The sequence below is a fragment of the Mustela erminea genome, chromosome 9 (genome assembly GCF_009829155.1).
Source record: "Mustela erminea isolate mMusErm1 chromosome 9, mMusErm1.Pri, whole genome shotgun sequence".
NCBI classification, from domain to species: domain Eukaryota; kingdom Metazoa; phylum Chordata; class Mammalia; order Carnivora; family Mustelidae; genus Mustela; species Mustela erminea.
In genome coordinates, this window is record NC_045622.1 from 43,162,150 (window position 1) to 43,179,819 (window position 17,670).

Here is a 17,670-nt window from a genome sequence, read left to right on the forward strand (position 1 = left end):
CTTCACCTTTGCACATATATTCATTTTACCTTTAATATTCCCATTCAAACATACCTTGCAAATTCATATCTACACTTTAGCACCTGTTCTAACACATGCTTTTCTTACAATGATGAAATAGATTCCCTCAAAAGATCTACCTCTCCCCTTTCTCTGGCCACCATGCACCTCATGCATTCCTCTATCATTGTACGTGTGATTCAGTGCAAGAAATCACTTAGAACAGCACTTTACAAATAGAAGCATTAGTAGATGTTAAATGGTAGTACTTTTTAATCATTTTGCAATTATCAGTTTATATATGCATCTGTCTCTACTATTAGACGATAGATGCCTTGTTTATCTTCTCTTAGCGCTGTCTCTCCAGCTCTGTCTCTATTTAGAATACAAGTAACTTTTATTTTTATTCTCAGGTGAAAAAAAGCTATTGTGGTATGAAAAGTTTTAAAGGGAAGAAATACTTGAGTTCAAATCCTAACTCTTCCATTTACTCCCTGGAATTTGCTATATAAATCTTAACTACTTAAGTCTTTAGCTTCCTCATTTTTAAAATAGGGGGAAAAAACAGCTACATCATAAATGTTTTCTTAGGCTTATATGGAGTCATATATATTTTCTGGCCCATCATAAGATAACACGTGTGTCTGACTCTGACCTGGAAATAAAAATGAAAATCATGAGGATGCTGGAGATGGGAATGTGTGAACACGAGAAATTTATTAGAAGAGAAAGTTTTTCTAAACTTCAGAGATCATATATTTTTTTAAAATGAGTCATATAAACTTTCTTAAACAACTTTGTTCTTTTACTGTGAAATACAAAAGGATGTAATTGTGTGCAGTTGGCAAAGATTCTTACCGTTAATGTGAAATTTGAGGAAATCCAAGCTGCAATCTAGATTTTTAAAAAATCTGATCCAAAAGAAAAGTATTCATTGCCTTTAGAAAGTGACTCAGTGAAGAAGTACTTGAGCTCGAGGGGAAAGAATTTAGGACATTTAAACTTAAAAGAATAATACTTCTCTTTGAACCTGATGCTGGAGGAATCAGGAAGAATTAATTTTTTGGATAAGTCTGGTACTCCCTCTCTCTCCTATTCCTCCCTGCCTCCCATTCTCTTCTCTTTGCAGAGCAGTAATTATCAGAAAGAATCAGCTTTTTAAGCATAAAATACCAAAGACTTTAATTTACTGTAGAATCACTCCAGGTAAAATCATATTCTTTTGTTACCCATGTCTATCTTTCTGATTGAAGAATAACAGGAGAAAAGAGCTTTATGAAGGAAAGAAAGGAGAATGGCTTCTGGTTATTTAAGAGTCATTACCGGGGGAGGGTAAGAGTCTCTGCGGAGCTGCATGGTACAAAGCATGGGGGTGCTTTGTAATCTTTTAAATCTGTGCATTTGAAATCTTTTCTTCCTTCTGTCAGATTTCCTATGTTTTTAGGCACAGCGTTCAGCCTCATGTATTATTGCCTTGTCATACATTTGTTTGTTTTGTTTCTTAAGGATAACAACCAGATTTTACATTATTCTACCAATTAAGAAGTTTTATTTACTTTGCATTATTTTTATTGATACTCACCATACAAACTTGGTGAGGAAAGGGAGACGAACACAATGCCTTGCACTTAAAAGGAAATTGGAAGGGGAGGTGAACCATGAGAGACTATGGACTCTGAAAAACAATCTGAGGGATTTGAAGGGGCAGTGGGGGTGGGAGGTTTGGGGAACCAGGTGGTGGGTATTAGGGAGGGCACAGAAAATGCAAATGCGGATTCAAGCAGTCAAGTCATTTTGCCCAAGGTGACACAATACACGACTCAAACTAGCATGTCTAAGCTCTGGACGTGGTTGGTGGTGCTAGCAGATATTAACTGTGGGCAGGGCAGGAGCAGCTATGCGAGTGGTGTAGGTTCTTAACTCCAGACCCATCTCACCAAATGTTACAGCTGCTTCATTGATGCAAAAGCACCCTCTCTTGTCTCCGTTGTTTTTCTGCTCAGATGGAAGGAAAGAAGTTTGCTTCTGGAAGGATTCAGAACTCATAAACTGCTCCCCTGCTTCCCCCACCCCAAACAGCAAAATTGCTACTAGTTTTCCTGATCGTAATTTGTATTCCTTTCTTAGCAAGTCTCAATTTCTATCATGCATGCAATGATGGAGTGTGGGGAAAGAGAACTAGGGATATGAAGCTCAGTTGTCTAGATTGAAAAGAGGCATAGCTCACATCCAGACGATCTTTTTTGCTTTTGGATGAATGAATCTGTTTGGTTAAGGTTGGGTCGGTCCCTACAATTAGTCCAATTGCCTTTGGTCAAAACCTGAGTCAGCCAAAACAAATAGTCACTTAGGTAGAAACCTTGAGCGAGTACTGGCAGACAATCCCAGAGAGGGAGTCGAGGGCCGTGAGAGGCCAAACACTAGAAATACTCAGATAAAGGAAGGAGAGATAGTGCTTCCAGTGCAGGATAGTGGGATGTATGTGGGTGTGTAGGGCACAGCGAATCTGCTTGGTACACTGCAGAAAGGACATTTTTCCATTGGCACCTTATTTTTAAGACCTGGAAATACAAGCATGTATGAGATACAGGTTTCAGAAATCTCAAAGACTAGAGAGCATAGTGGCGATGTACATAATTAAATGCAACACACTTGAATATATACAATATGCCTTCCAGATGCAACAGAAAAAAATGGATTCCATCTAGATGGTTAGCAGAGACTTTAGAAAGAAGCTGAAAAAACCTTGGGAAGAAATTTAACTTGATTTATTCAACAATTATTTGATACTCTGTTAAGCTCTAATGAATAAAATAATTTGATTCCTTTACAAAGGATTATTACATTAAATAGGGCAGCTATGGAAGGACTCTGAGAAGAAGATGTTTATGTTGGTATCTAAAGGATAAGAGAGATCAGCTACGTGAAGGGAGGACATAAAGACCATTCCAGGTAGATAGAATAGCGCATATAAATGTCTTGCAGATAGAGGAGACTTAAACTGTAATTAAAATAGGGAGCTGGCAGAAAGCAGTAGGAGATGAGGCTGGAGAGTGTGGCCAGATCATGCAAGGTCTGCCACACAGAATAAGTTCAGGATTTACTTCAAGTGCTGTGGGCAGCCAGTAAGACAGTTTCAAGCAGACCCAAGACATGATCTCAGGCATGCTTTGTGCCAGGGAGCCACACATTGAAGTTCTTATGTCTGAACATAGCATAAGAGCAAAAGAGCTGCCAAACTCTTGCTGGAGAGGGGTACAAAGGCCAGCACTCAGCTGAGTGTGCTCCCTTTTCACCCTGATAATGGAGGGGACACAGCAAAGCTTTTTTTTAAGAAAGCTTAGCTACCTGAGGGGATTTATATTTTAGATTGTTCTTTTTTTTTTTTTTTCAGTGTTCCAAAATTCATCATTTATGCACCACACCCAGTGTTCCATGCAATACATGCCCTCCTTAATACCCACCACCAGGCTCACCCAACCCTCCATCCCCCTCCCCTCCAAGCCCTCAGTTTGTTTCTCAGAGTCCACAATCTCTCATGGTTTGTCTCCCCCTCCAACTTACCCAACTCATTTCTCTCCATATCCCAATGTCCTCCATATTATTCCTTATGCTCCACAAGTAAGTAAAACCATATGATAATTGACTCTCTCTTCTTGACTTATTTCACTCAGCATAATTTCTTCCAGTCCTGTCCATGTTGATACAAACGTTGGGTATTCATCCTTTCTGATGGAGGCATAATACTCCATAGTGTATATGGACAACATCTAACTTATCCATTCAACCGTTGAAGGGCATCTTGGCTCTTTCCACAGTTTGGCAACCGTGGCCATTGCTGCTATAAACATTGGGGTACAGATGGCCCTTCTTTTCACTACATCTGTATCTTTGGGGTAAGTACCCAATAGTGCAATTGCAGGGTCATAGGGAAGCTTTATTTTTAATTTCTTAAGGAATATCCACACTATTTTTGAAAGTGGCTGCACGCACTCACATTCTCACCAACAGTATAAGAGGGTCCCCCTTTCTCGCCACATCCTCCCTAACACATGTTGTTTACTGCCTTGTTAATTTTGGCTATTCTAACTGTTGTAAGGTGGTATCTCAATGTGGTTTCGATATATTGTTCTTTGGTAGAGATGGACTAGAGAGAGACGAGAGCAGATAGGCCCCTGAGGACACCAGGTGTGAAAGTCCCAACAGCAACAGCATGGGCTTGAGCAGCATCTTAGCCTCAGCAACATGGTGATGGACTGATTCTGGTGAATCCAAACATGGGGGATTTTTTCTTTCTCCCTCAATTCCAATCTATTGCTTTCTTGCACTAACACAAAATTTTAATGGTGTGAATTAGTAATAGTAATATGTGTCCAGATTTTTAACATATCCAAGATTCTGGGAGTGATACAATTTTTAAAATTTGGTATAGGTAGGCTTCTCTTAGGACATGTTTATATGTCCTGCTATCCTTCTGAAAGGGAGTTTATCGGAGCGCTTTAGGATGGGAACATGAGAACTTTGGAGGTATCTGCTAGTATAAGAGATGCATTCAGCAGCTGCAGAAAAAATAGATGAAACAGATTCATTCATCCAATAGCAAACAAACCAAGGTTAAAATGGAAGAGAATAGGGGATACAGGGGCATAGGAGGTATTGCATACATATTTGGGGAATTATTTTGTCTTGAGAATTGAGAAAGTACTTGAGATTTCAATTTGCTTTTATAAACTAGATGACCCTGCAGTTAAACTTAATAAAGCAAGGTTGGAGTGCAGAGAGGAAAATCTCTAGCAGTGTAGCCTAAAATACACTCACCGGTCAACTCACGTTACCATTTAAGGGCCTGTTTGTTCAAACTCATTTGATGACTACCACTACTACTACTACTATTACTACTACTACTACTACTACTACTAATAATAATAATAATAATAATAAAAGATATAGTGACATTACCTGTCATACCTTTGTAATATCTCATGTTTGTCCCCCAGCAGGGAACTCCCATGGTTCATGTGTTTCCCTTTTATAGGTATATGACTGGAAATTCTAAGTAAAACATGGCTTGGTTATTTCTAAAATAAATTTAAAAAAATATGTAAAATGATACAGAATAAATAGAATAGAAAAAGGTAAGAATAATAATGTATATTTATATTAAAGGATTACATGAATGATTGGGTTAAAGGCACTTTGTAGAATGCCATATAAGAATATTACTTCCAAAACTTCCAGATAATGTATATTTTGTAACATAATGCAGGAATAATTATGATAGTGGTCATGATACCAGAACTGAAAAATTTCCAAATCAGCATTTGGCAGTCTAGATTTTTCTAATTTGGTTGCCTCGTCATCACCTTATCAATGTGAGGACTTCAGCTATCATTCAACTATAGGGAACTTGGCTTTGCAATTTCTTAAGCATAACGTAATGTTGTAATCAGACATATTCAAATTTGGTATTTCAAGAGTCATTGTCTTCTCATAGAATAAATGGAATCTGATACTGTCTTGAATATCTTGACAGATGGGCTCATCATTTCAGAGCAGATGGCAAGATGATTAGGCTAAACTCTGAAATCTTAAATACTAGACATATGAGCAGCTATACAAGAGCTAAAGACACTGAAAATACCTCTTTAGACAGCCTGCATTTTAGGGGGATATTTGTTTAAAACTCACATATTCTTTTGCTCTGAGGAAACTTAGAGCAAATACATTCTGTTGTTGAAAGAGTAGAGACATTTTGTCAGGTTGCATTAGGTTTGAATCCAGGTTTGCTTTTTGCTAACGTGTGATGAGATACTTTGGCTCAGTTTCCACATCCATGAAGGCTGGGTCAATAGTAACAGCCTCATGGAACTGGGGGAGGAATTTACTGAGATCACGCATGTAAAATATCACAGATATCTACCTCCCACAAATACTTTCCTATATTGACAAACAATTCAATTGTTCTGTATTTATAACTGAAGAAAAAATGTTTTCATAAACATCATTTTCTGGCATTTTAAAAACATTTCACTGAAAAGTATTCTAAGAAACAGAAAACAACAAATGGATAAGTGCATATAAAAATATACCAACATGTAGACATATGTGTGGGAGATACACAGGCACCTTATCTTTATTTAACACTAATTACAGATTTTAAAGCACTTTTGCAATCTTTGCTTCATTTGATCCACACAGTCATTCAGTAAAGCAGCAACATATCCACCTAAATAAGTTCTTAAGGCTAAAACTCAGAAATTAATTGAATTTTCCAACACAACTAAAATTAAAATCAGACCTAAAACTGATATTTACAGATTCTGGGCCCAGATCCAAAGCAAAGGGATTCTGAAGTCCTGCCCAGACACAATTTCTGCTTCCTCCCTCCCCCATATTGATGCAATGAGCATTGTTGGTTATGTTCTCAGCACCCACATCATCTTCCACCCATAAGTATACCCAAAATTTGCATTGGAGGGATCATTACCCTCACATTCTCAGCCACTTAATTTGAATACTATTGATTCTCACCCTCAGATCCAGGAGTGGTTCATGCTCTGCTAAAGCTAATTTGTCTATTTAATCCTCCTGGCTATAATGATAGATTTTGGGAATAGGCGTAGTACTTGGGGTCAAAGAAATGCGAAGTGACTTTTGCTGGAGAACCCAAAATAAAACAGATTCCTCTCTCTTCTTTGAAAACTATTTCTCTGGAGACTGTGGTATACAAATGTCAGAAATGGGACCAGAGCAGACATTTATGATAATTAGGGGAGCACAGGAGTGACCAGGACACTGTAAAACCTGTGGCAGAACCTAACCTTGTAGAGATCAGAAAGTCAGATCTTTGTTGGCACTTAACCCCTAGATCAAGCTTTACTAAACTGAATTACTCCTAAACTTTCAGTTAGATTAGTCAAGGAATTCACTTTATTATTCAAGTCCATCAAGGATTTTCTTTCCTAGCAATAGAAAGACATGCGTAAAATGCTATGGCTAAAATTTTGGCAATAAAAAAGCAATACTACTTGTGATAAACATTTGGATTCATTGGAAAATTTATCTCTGGAATGCCATTTGAGCCAATTTTGAGGAGAGTTTACTTTTGTAAATTTTACAAACAACTTTCTGGGATTTTTTTTTCATGTCTTTAATTTTTATTTAAATACAATTAGCCAACATATAGCACATCATTACTTTCAGATGTAGAGTTCAGTAATTCATCACTTGCATATAACACACAGTTCTCATCACATCACATGCCCTCCTTAATGTCTGTCACCCCCAAATTGCTGGAACTCATACAGGAATTCAGCAACGTGGCAGGATATAAAATCAATGCACAGAAATCAGTTGCATTTCTATACACTAACCATGAGACAGGAAAAATAGAAATCAAGGAATCAATCCCATCTACAATTGTGCCAAAAACTATAAGATACCTAGGTATAAACCTAACTAAAGAGGTAAAGGATCTGTACTCTAAAAACTACAGAACATTTGTGAAGGAAATTGAGGATGACACAAAGAAATGGAAAAACATTCCATATTCATGGATTGGAAGAATAAATGTTGTTAAAATGTCTATGCTACCCAGAGCAATCTACACATACAATACAATCAATATCAAAATGCCGTCAACATTTTTCACAGAGCTGGAACAAATAATCCTAAAATTTGTATGGAACCGGAAAAGACCCCAAATAGCCAGAAGAATGTTGAAAAAGAAAACCAAAGTTGGTGGTCTTCAAGCTCTATTACAAAGCTGTAATCATCAAGACAATATGGTACTGTCACAAAAACACACACATAGATCAGTGGAACAGAATAGAAAACCCCAAAATGGACCCTCAGCTCTATGATCAATTTTTGACAATGCAGGAAGATTATCCAATAGAAAAATGACAGTCTGTTCAACAAATGGTGTTGGGAAAATTGGACAGCTACATGAAGAAAAATGAAACTGGACCATTTCCTTACCCCATACACAAAGATAAAATGGATGAAAGACACCTAACTGTGAGACGGGAATCCACCAAAATCCTAGATTTTGGAGAACATAGGCAGCAACTTCTTCAACCTCGGCCACAGGAACTTCTTGCTAGACACTTCTCCAAAAGCAAGGGAAACAAAAGCAAAAATGACCTATTGGGACTTCATCAAGATGAAAAGCTTCTGCACAGCAAAGGGGTAAACAAAACTGAAAGGCAATCTATGGGATGGGAGAAGGTATTTGCAAATGACATATCAGATAAAGGACTAGTATCCAAGATCTATAAAGAGCTCAAACTCAATACCCAAAAAAACAAGAATCCAGTCAAGAAATGGACAGAAGACATGAAAAGACATTTCTCCAAGGAAGATATACAAATGGCCAACAGACATATGAAAAATGCTGAACATCACTTGGCATCAGGGAAATACAAATCAAAACCATAATGAGGTATCACCTCACACCAATCAGAATAGCTGAAATTAACAAGACAGGGAACAACAAATGTTGGAATGCGAAGAAAAGAGAACCCTCTTACACTGTTGGTGGTAATGCAAGCTGGTACAGCCACCCTGGAAAAAAGTATGGAGGTTCCTCAAGAAGTTAAAAAGAGAGCTACCCTATGACCCAGCAATTCCCCTACTAGGTATTTACCACAAATATACAAATGTAGTGATTCAGGGGGGCACCTGCACACCAGTGTTTATAGCAGCAATGTCCACAATAACCAAACTATGAAAAGGGCTGAGATACCCATCAAAAGATGATGGGATAAAGAAGATGTGATTATATATACATACACACACACACACACACACACAGTGCAGTATTACTCAGCCATCAGAAAGGATGAAATCTTACCATTACATCAACATGGATGGAACTAAAGTGTATTACGCTAAGTGAAGTCAAAGAAAGACAATTATCATACAGCTTTCACTTGTATGAGGAATATAAGAAATTGTGCAAAGGATCATAGGGGAAGGGAGGGAAAATAGAATGGAAAGAAATCAGACAAAAAGACAAACAATGAGATACTCTTAACTATGGGATACAAACAACTTTCTAATAAATGCACTTGACCATCATTCCATCAGTCTACAGGTGATTTAACATGTGCTCTGAGCCAGGTGTACAGAGGAAAAAAATATAAGCCTTGTGACTGATCTTAAGAGGCTTACAAACTAGTTAGGTAAATAGGATAGCAAATATGACCCAGTGAAAAGCACTAGGCTGCATGTGACCATATTAAATACTGTGGGGGCAACTATAGTCTACAGAAATTCTGAACGCCATTGTGGGGCTGGCAGAATTAGGAATGCCCTCATGGAATAGTTGAGTCCAGGTGAGCTCTGACCTGAAACTATAATGTAATAAGTAAAGAAATGTTGACAGAGATGTCAGGACACTTTGAAAAAGAGAAGTAGCATTTAAGATATGTAGAATGTTCTGTATCCCTAATGTTTTATCATTGGCTATTTCCTTCTCTGTATTACATGACTATTGAAAGCTGAGCTGGGACACAAGAGAGATGATGTCTTGTTGTGGTTCTAATATTTACTGCATTATTAAAAGAAACTTTGTTTTGAGATAGAGGTCCACAGGAAATAGTGAGATTTTTCCAGGAGGTCCATATACCCTTCACCCAGGTTCCTCCAATGGTATATACTTCTGTGATGTATTTTCATGTGTAGATGAGGTAACTATCACTTCAAATGAGAGGCAGACCTATTCCATCACCACTAAGGCTTCCCTTAGGCTTCTCCCTCTTATCACCTCCAACCCCCAGCAACCACAATTTGTTCTCCAGCTCTAAAACATGGTCATCTTAAGAATATTATATAAATGGAATCCATTTTTTTTCTCTTTGTTCATTTCTGTTTTCTTTTGCCTGCTTTCCTTTGGGTTATTTGAACATCTTCTAGAACTCCATCCATTTGTAATGTTTTGGAATATATCTCTTCTCATAGCTTTTTTTAGTGGTTCCTCTAGGTATTATGCATACATAACACAGTCTGCTGGTGTTGACATTACATCTCTTCAGAGAAGGACAGAAACCTCACCTCCCTCTATGCCCTTATGACCCTTCCCCATTTATAATTTAAATGTCTTAAATTTTCCTCTACAAAATTCAGCCCTTGTCATGATGAGTACTGGGTGATGTATAGAATTGTTGAATCACTATATTGTACGACTAAAACTAATATAACACTGTCGGTAACTACTGGAAAAAATTAAACTTAAATTTAAATTTTAAAAAAATCAATAACCACATCAGTGTCATAATTTTTGGACCAACTGTCAAGCATAATTTAGAAAAATGCAAGAGAAGAAAAGTCTATTGTCATTATCCAAACAATTTTATTCCTTATAGTGCTCTAGTGCTTTTTTTTTCTTCCTTCCTAGTATTTCTGGAGTCTTTTATCATTTCTAGGTAGAGCATTTCCTTTTTAGCTATTCTTTTATGGTAGGACTTATGGTGACAGATTTTCCTAGTTTCCTCCTTTTAAACTGTCCTGTGTTTTTCTTTCATTTCTGAAGGATATTTTTGCTGGATGTAAGATTCTAAGTTGACAGTTTTTTTTTCTTTTAGTCCTGGGAAAATGTTGTGCCATTTCACTGATACTCCCCTCTTCACCCTCCATCCTGCTGTTGAATCTGTTTACTGAGTTTTCTACCACAGTTACTGAATTTTTCAGTTCTAAAATTCCATTTAGAAAACAAAATTTAAAAATCCATTTGGTCATTCTTTAGATCTTCCACTTCTTTCCTGAAACCTTTTATTTTGATAGTTTGTTTCAAATATATACATGATTATTCACTGAAGAATTTTAATAGTGGCTGCTTTAAAATCTCAGTCAGATAATTCCAACATCTGTGTTACCTCAGCCTTAGTGTCCATTAATATCTTTCTCATTCGAGTTGAGATTTTCCTGATTCTTTGTATAAGTGAGTTTCTATTGAAACTAGACATTTTAAAAACTATGAGATGCTGGGTCTTATTTAAATATTGTTTCAGTGAGACTTTTTTGACACTGCGCCAGCAGGGGAAGGTTCTGCCATGTCATTACTGTCAGATTGAGTAGAAGTCCAGATGCCCCACTTGGTTTCTGTTGGCATATCAAAAAGAAGAAGTAGCTCAGTACTGCTGGGTATGGATGGTAGCTCCTTCTCTCCATTAGAATTCTGGTGATTCCATTCTGGCTGGGAGGAAGAATGGTGCCTTACTGTTCTCCACCTGGCTTCCACTAAACCTACAGAGGTATGGCCTCATTACTATCGGGTGGTGATAAATTCTTGACTCTCCACCAGATACCCTCTGCTACAACCCCAAAAGGGAGGGGAAAGAGCCCTTCATTGCTGTCAGCTGGGTGTGGAAGTCCAGCTCACTAGGTGGTCTCCATTGATAGCAAAGTGGCCTGGGAAGGCTCACTATCACTTACCAGGCTGAAAGCACCGGCTTCCCAGAAGGCCTCTGCTCACCTTGTCATTGGGGCTGGGAGATACAGTTCAATGGTGGAAATATAGGCTTTTCACTTAGTCTGTGCTACTTGGAGTTTCATGTGGAGCCTCAGTTCTTTACTGTGGTGTTTGGCCAGAGCAGCATGGTGTTGTCTACAAAGCTTTTTTTGCTTGTTTGTTTTCTTGCTAGGCTGACCCCTTCCTAGTTCTATGGTGAGAGAGACTGGGTTTTTCTTGGGATATTTTTAAAATCTATACCCCTTGGTGTTTCTGACTTGCTGATTTCTCTAGCATCCAGTCCAGGATATATGAGGCAAAAGAAACCCCAAGAAATTTATTCTAGAAGAGTATTTCTTACTACCTCTGTGTCACTGGGCAGTCACATAAATTCTCTGAAATGATTTTCTCATTTACATAAGCTTGGAAGCTACCACAAGTCTAGTACTGACGCTAAAACTAAGACTAGACAGTAATCCAGAGTTATGGTAAAGATAAAATTAAATAATAGGTAAGTATTCTCCAAATTGTAAAATGATACATAGAAAAGTGATTGTACATATATCTTTCCATATATGTATGTGGATGGTGTGTATATAAAAATATGTGTGTATAAACACACAATTACATCTTTAAAAAGCCCCTAGAGTTTCTCAGGGGTGTTTAAAAAATTGTAAGAAATACCTTAAATAACTAGTCCTGTGGTTAATTCTTTACTATAATGCTTCAAAATTTTTAGTTTCTCATTATGTGATGTGAAAATCATTTCAAAACTAGAAAAATAATGACTCTGGTTATTTAATGGCCATTTGAAAGGGACAAGCTCTTCAGCATTATCTGCTTAGACAGCCAGTGATTCCACAAACAATATAATGGCTACATTTCCAAATTTGCTTTGCTGAGAAATCATAGTCTAAAGAGCAGCACAGGATATAATTTATCTCATCAACTTTACCAAAATTAGTAGGATTCTTTGAAATATAAGGGATAGAAAATTTGACTCCAAAATGTTTTAAACCAAGAGAGAAAATTTATAGACTCCTATAACTGAACAGTTCAGTTAACAGTCTCTAAATAGGGCTTGAAGCAGTGGCCAAAATATCTACAAAAGTCCAAATTTTCCCCATCTCTACTTCAATTTCATGTTCTTAGCTTTGTTCCAATAATATCCATCATTACTCTTGACATCCCTAACACATTCCAACAGCCTTAGCCTTTCTTCTTTGTTGGGGTGAAATATCTTATCACCTTTTTAAAGAAAAATAATGAAGTTTCCAGTAACTTTTTTCACATAGTCTATAATTTATTGTCCCTTATTGGACTGAATTGGTTCTCATGGAACTTCTCTCTGCTAGGCCTGAGATCTAATTAAGTTCTATCTCAAATCCAATACCTCTTGTCAGAGAGCTGAAACACAATGATTGGCATTTTCATCTGTTCATGTTTCATACAGAAATATTTTGAGATAGAAAAGCCAAATTTCCATTTTAGTATGATTTCCATTTTAAGGATGAGCTGGTAGAGCTGGGACTCAAACATGGGTGTTCTAACTTTCAAGACTTGTTGCACTGCATGGCCCTCTGTGCCTAAGGATAAGCTCTCATGGTACCTACAGTTAACTGTACACAGTTTTGTAAAACTGCATGAGGTGATGATGAGCCAACTCTTTCCTATTTTTATCATATAATGCTGTCAAGAATTTGATATGACTCAATAATTATATAGTGGTTTGACAACATGAGACACAAGCAAACAAACCCATATGAAAATAAACCTGGTACTTGTGCAGAATTAGAACCAGGTCCAGAAATAAGAGGAAGAGAGGGTAATATTCCCTAACTCTGGCTGCTGAGAGTACAATGAAAAATCTGTTGTGTTTTAGTTATTATTTTTCCAAAAATTACTCAGGTAGTCATGGGAACAGAGCAGTTTTCTAAAAATCCAGGGTTTGCAGCAGACTTAAAGAAAACCACCAACTAATACTCTGGGAAATTTAATAAAGACCCTGAAGTTTTTCATTTGGCAGACATTATTGAAATGAATAGAGCTCCAAATCCTACCCTGAGTAGTTATACCCATATGCAATTTCTTTTATAATTCCCTGTGAACTAAAATAAGAGTACAAATTCAGATGATAACCCTCCTAATATCCCTACCATGACTGTTCCTTGCAACTTAACCTCCCTTAGTACATCCCCACATCTTCCCTTACCTTAAAAATCCAAAGAGCAAAAACATGCATATGAAAAATGGTGAACTAAAAATTGAGTGATCCTTGAAATACCTCTCCTATGCATCAGCCTGCCTAGCAAATCTTCTATGACCCCTCATTGCCCACACACCACATGGTTTAAATGCTGATTCTTCTATACAGCTCCTTTTAAAAGTCTATCATGTTTACCTGTTGTCATCTCTTGACCATCCATGTTTAATTACCCCTTGCTCGTGCCTCTTGGATCATTCACTGTTCCTTTAGCACATCTGTACCGCTACAGCTCTCTTTGGTTATGCTATGCACTCTGACTTCATGTCCATGATCTTTTCCTCCTCCTTCACCATTCTTTTCAGCTTTACATTATTTTACTTAACTATCCCTTCTTCTCTCTCAAGAATAAGTTCCTCTGAGAATCTCCCATCTCTTTCATCATGCTCCCACTGAAGCTCTACATTACTCCATTTCTAGCACATTTTCTATGTGACCTAATTACCCAAATATTTATAACCACAAACACAGAGCAGGCATGGGATAAAGAGAAGAGAAAATCCCTGCCAGTGAGTAGCATACTTTCCATCTGGGAGATAAAAATATAACCGGAAAATTTCCATATTCTATGGCTAAATGCTGACAAAGCATTATGCAGGTTATGTTATCATAACACAAAATGTGAGCAAGGTAACTCAGGAGGACTTCTAGTGATGACAACATCTTGGCAGAGCTTCGTAGCATGAGTACCTTAAATATCTGTTTAAACGAATGTATCCCCTATTTGAGCAAAATCCTTTCTTGAAATCCTATTCTTATTTTCATAACATTGAATGATGCCCAGCCAAGTCTAAAACAAGACATCAATAAATGTTTATGTGTTAAACAAATGATTAAAGTAATGAAAGGGTAGATTTCTTATTAGGCACATTGCCTCTTGGATCCTGGTAGGTCAAATGGATCATTTCTTATTTTCTCTGATCAGCTCACAACACTGACAAGTGAAGATATAATCAATCAAAAAAAGAAAAGAAAGGAATTTAGCCAAATTAGAGCTGTGTTGTACAGTGTAGTATCACCCTATCTCCTACACATTTGCCCTGGAGGAATAATCTATGTGCCACCTTGCACTGGGATAAAGGGAATTGACAATATTACACAGATTGGAAGTTTTAAGGCAGAATAATGCTATTTAAAAAAAAAAAAAGACTTCAAGTCAAATTTGGCCCTAATATTTTTTTCCTGTATGATTATATTTCACCTCTGAAGCACAATCCCTTCTCTTGTAAAATAGGAACAATAATATCTTCCTCCAGGTTTACCTTGGGATCAAATGAAACAATGCTTTTGAAAGCATTTATCTCAATGGTTAACACACTATAGGTACTCCTAAACAAGTATTTGTTAGCACTTTAGCCAATATTTATTTTTTATAATTTTGAGCAGTCCTTGACTTATACTTGATATTGGAATAGGACATATAGAAGTCTGCATGCAACCCATAATCACTCTCTACTGATACTGCAGACAAAGGCTTTAAAAGAAGATGGGGTGCTGTAATCCCATTAATTGATCTGCCAGGAACAGTGGTCCAGGTTTCACGCAAGAACACCAACCTGGGAAGAGCCAGAATGGAGCCGGCACTCTGATCATCACATAGCTGGCCTGCTTCCATCCAGAGAGAGTACTTTGTAACAAGGCTTCCAGTGGGCTAGCTCAGTCTTGCCTTTTATTTTCACCAAGGGCACAAACATGGACTGTGACAAAATAAGATTGCACATCTCCTGCTTGATTTGAGGCAAATTCTATGAGCAAGACACTCTATTTTTTCAAACAGAAAGCAAATACAGCTTTTGGACAAAGACAGTTCTCACAGTATCTTGAAATCGTTACATATTCTAGTCTCTTACAGAATTCTGTATTATTAATTCATTCGGGATGAGATTTTAGTTCTTAGGGTAAATTAAGTACACTAGGTAACAGTTCTAAAGCTACAGGAGAATGTGGAAAATTGTTAATTACTTGGTCATTTCCAGGTAGTCTTCAGACCTGTAAAGAGTAATTTGACCAACTGTAGCCCAGAAGAGCAGAAAATGCCAGAATTTTCCTTAGCGGCTAAGGAAAGAGTTTAGAGATATTTATTCATAGACAGTTTGGGGGTCCACCAGTACAGTCATTTGCTTTCGCATCTTAAGTGACCCCTACTCACTTCTTCCTATCAGTCATCTGAGACCAGTCCCCATCAAAATCCACTGGGATGGGGTGGGGAGAATCTTCAACTTGTCATTTAAAGACAGGAAAAAATAAGAAATGTCTCATGTTTTAGAGTTTCCCATAAGTGAAATTGTATGTAATCATCAAAACAACCCTTCTGCAGGTATTTTATCTCCATTTACAGATAATAAGCTAGAGCTTGGAAATGGCCCTATAACTGCCAAGAGGCCAAGCTGCAGTCAGAACTGCATTTTCTAAAGTCAAATTCTGTGTTCTTTCCACTTTATCATAGCTTCTGCTGATAGTTCTGACCTGGAGTGTATCCTCAAGGTTTGCTTCAGCTATGCCAGCATCACAAGAGGATTTAAAAAGCCCCGAGGCTATAAAAACCTCTCTTGAGCCCAAAGACATGTTCAGATGAGAGGTGGGGTATGAGCCAACTGACCAGCCTTGTTCATTAGCACAAACCCCCTTCCCTTACCTTATTACAGTGGCCGATGTGGAACAGCTGCCAAATTCTGCCAAACCCAGTGCAGCTCATTTTCCCCACACACAGGCAAGCTTCCTCCCTGTAACTCTGTCCCCTTAATGCCTTGCAGCTGGAGAAGAATGAGAAGTCCTCTCTCAGCAGAGAGAACAAAGTAAGGCAAGCTGGATTCGCCAGGGAAGGGGGGAACTTGGGAAGCTCTCGGGAGAGCGACCATCTCCCTCCCCTGGAATTGTCACCCCTGGTCCTATTTATTTGATTGGTCACATGGGACAGAGAACATAATGTGATCCCATCTAGATAACTGCAAGGGCTCCATTTCCAGCCATTTCAGGTCAACATTCAGTATTCATCACCCTCATCTGTCCCAACACCTTGCATGTGCCTGGTGCTTGTGGCTTCTCTGGAATGACTAATAAGACTTTCATCAATTCAGTTTCAACATCTCTCATTTTAAAGGAAAAGAAAAATGTTGGAATGGGGCCTCTTCCAAAGATTTATGAAATCCTAGCAGAAGAGGAACCACCAACAGAGAAAAAGGTACATTCATTCATTCATCACTAACTCACTGGTGTGTGAAGATTTGGAGGTGAATAAGGCATAGGTCTTGGAATCACACACATGGGCTTCTAATCCTGGCCCCTCCACCTAATAGGGGTTGGGTGAGTTGTTTGATACTGCTATGTAAAATAGAGATCTTACGAATGCATCAGTCATGCTTATTACATTGTGGAAATCAATAGCGAGAATGTGTATGAAGCTTCCAGGACGGCACCTCTCAGAGAACAGGTGACTGGCGACTGCTCGCTCTTGGACGTGCTGCTGTGGTCTGGCACAGACTGGGATGTCAGGAGCCAGAAGTAAGACACATCTCTGACTTGAGGGGTGAGGAATAATTATGAAAGAGAGTAGAAGTGAAATTATAATACCGGAAGTGTTGAGCAACAGATAGAGAACTGGTCCAAAATAGGAAGCACAAGATTTAGGCGTTCCTCCTCTGAGTTCCTTCTGTATCTTACCCGTCCCGTCTGGCAGCACATTCACTAAGAAGGAGCTTCTTCATATCCCTAGGGTACCGAGCCACTTGGAGGTAGGAGGCATGTCTTTTCAAGTTCTTTTTCTGAATACCCATGAATGAATACAAGCAGCTTACATGGAAGGTTCTCAGGATATATTGGACAAAAGAATAAATAGTAGGAGGCGATGTGCAAAACATGTTCTGGTTACAATAAAGAGACCACTCGGGTTTGAGTAGGTTTATATAAAGAGGAAATAGGAAGGCCCCACTGTGGGAGGCCTGGTGTGCTAGAATAA

The 17,670-nt window shown here is 38.1% G+C and overlaps 1 long non-coding RNA gene across 1 annotated transcript in view; it reads right to left on the reverse strand.

Annotated features, from left to right (window-relative positions):
* The window catches only part of LOC116599640, a 33,320-nt gene that overhangs the window by 4,735 nt on the left and 10,915 nt on the right, over positions 1–17,670 (reverse strand). The window contains exon 3 of the long non-coding RNA XR_004289435.1: positions 4,960–5,052. This is a non-coding gene — a long non-coding RNA (uncharacterized LOC116599640). The remainder of the gene's footprint in view (positions 1–4,959; positions 5,053–17,670) is intronic.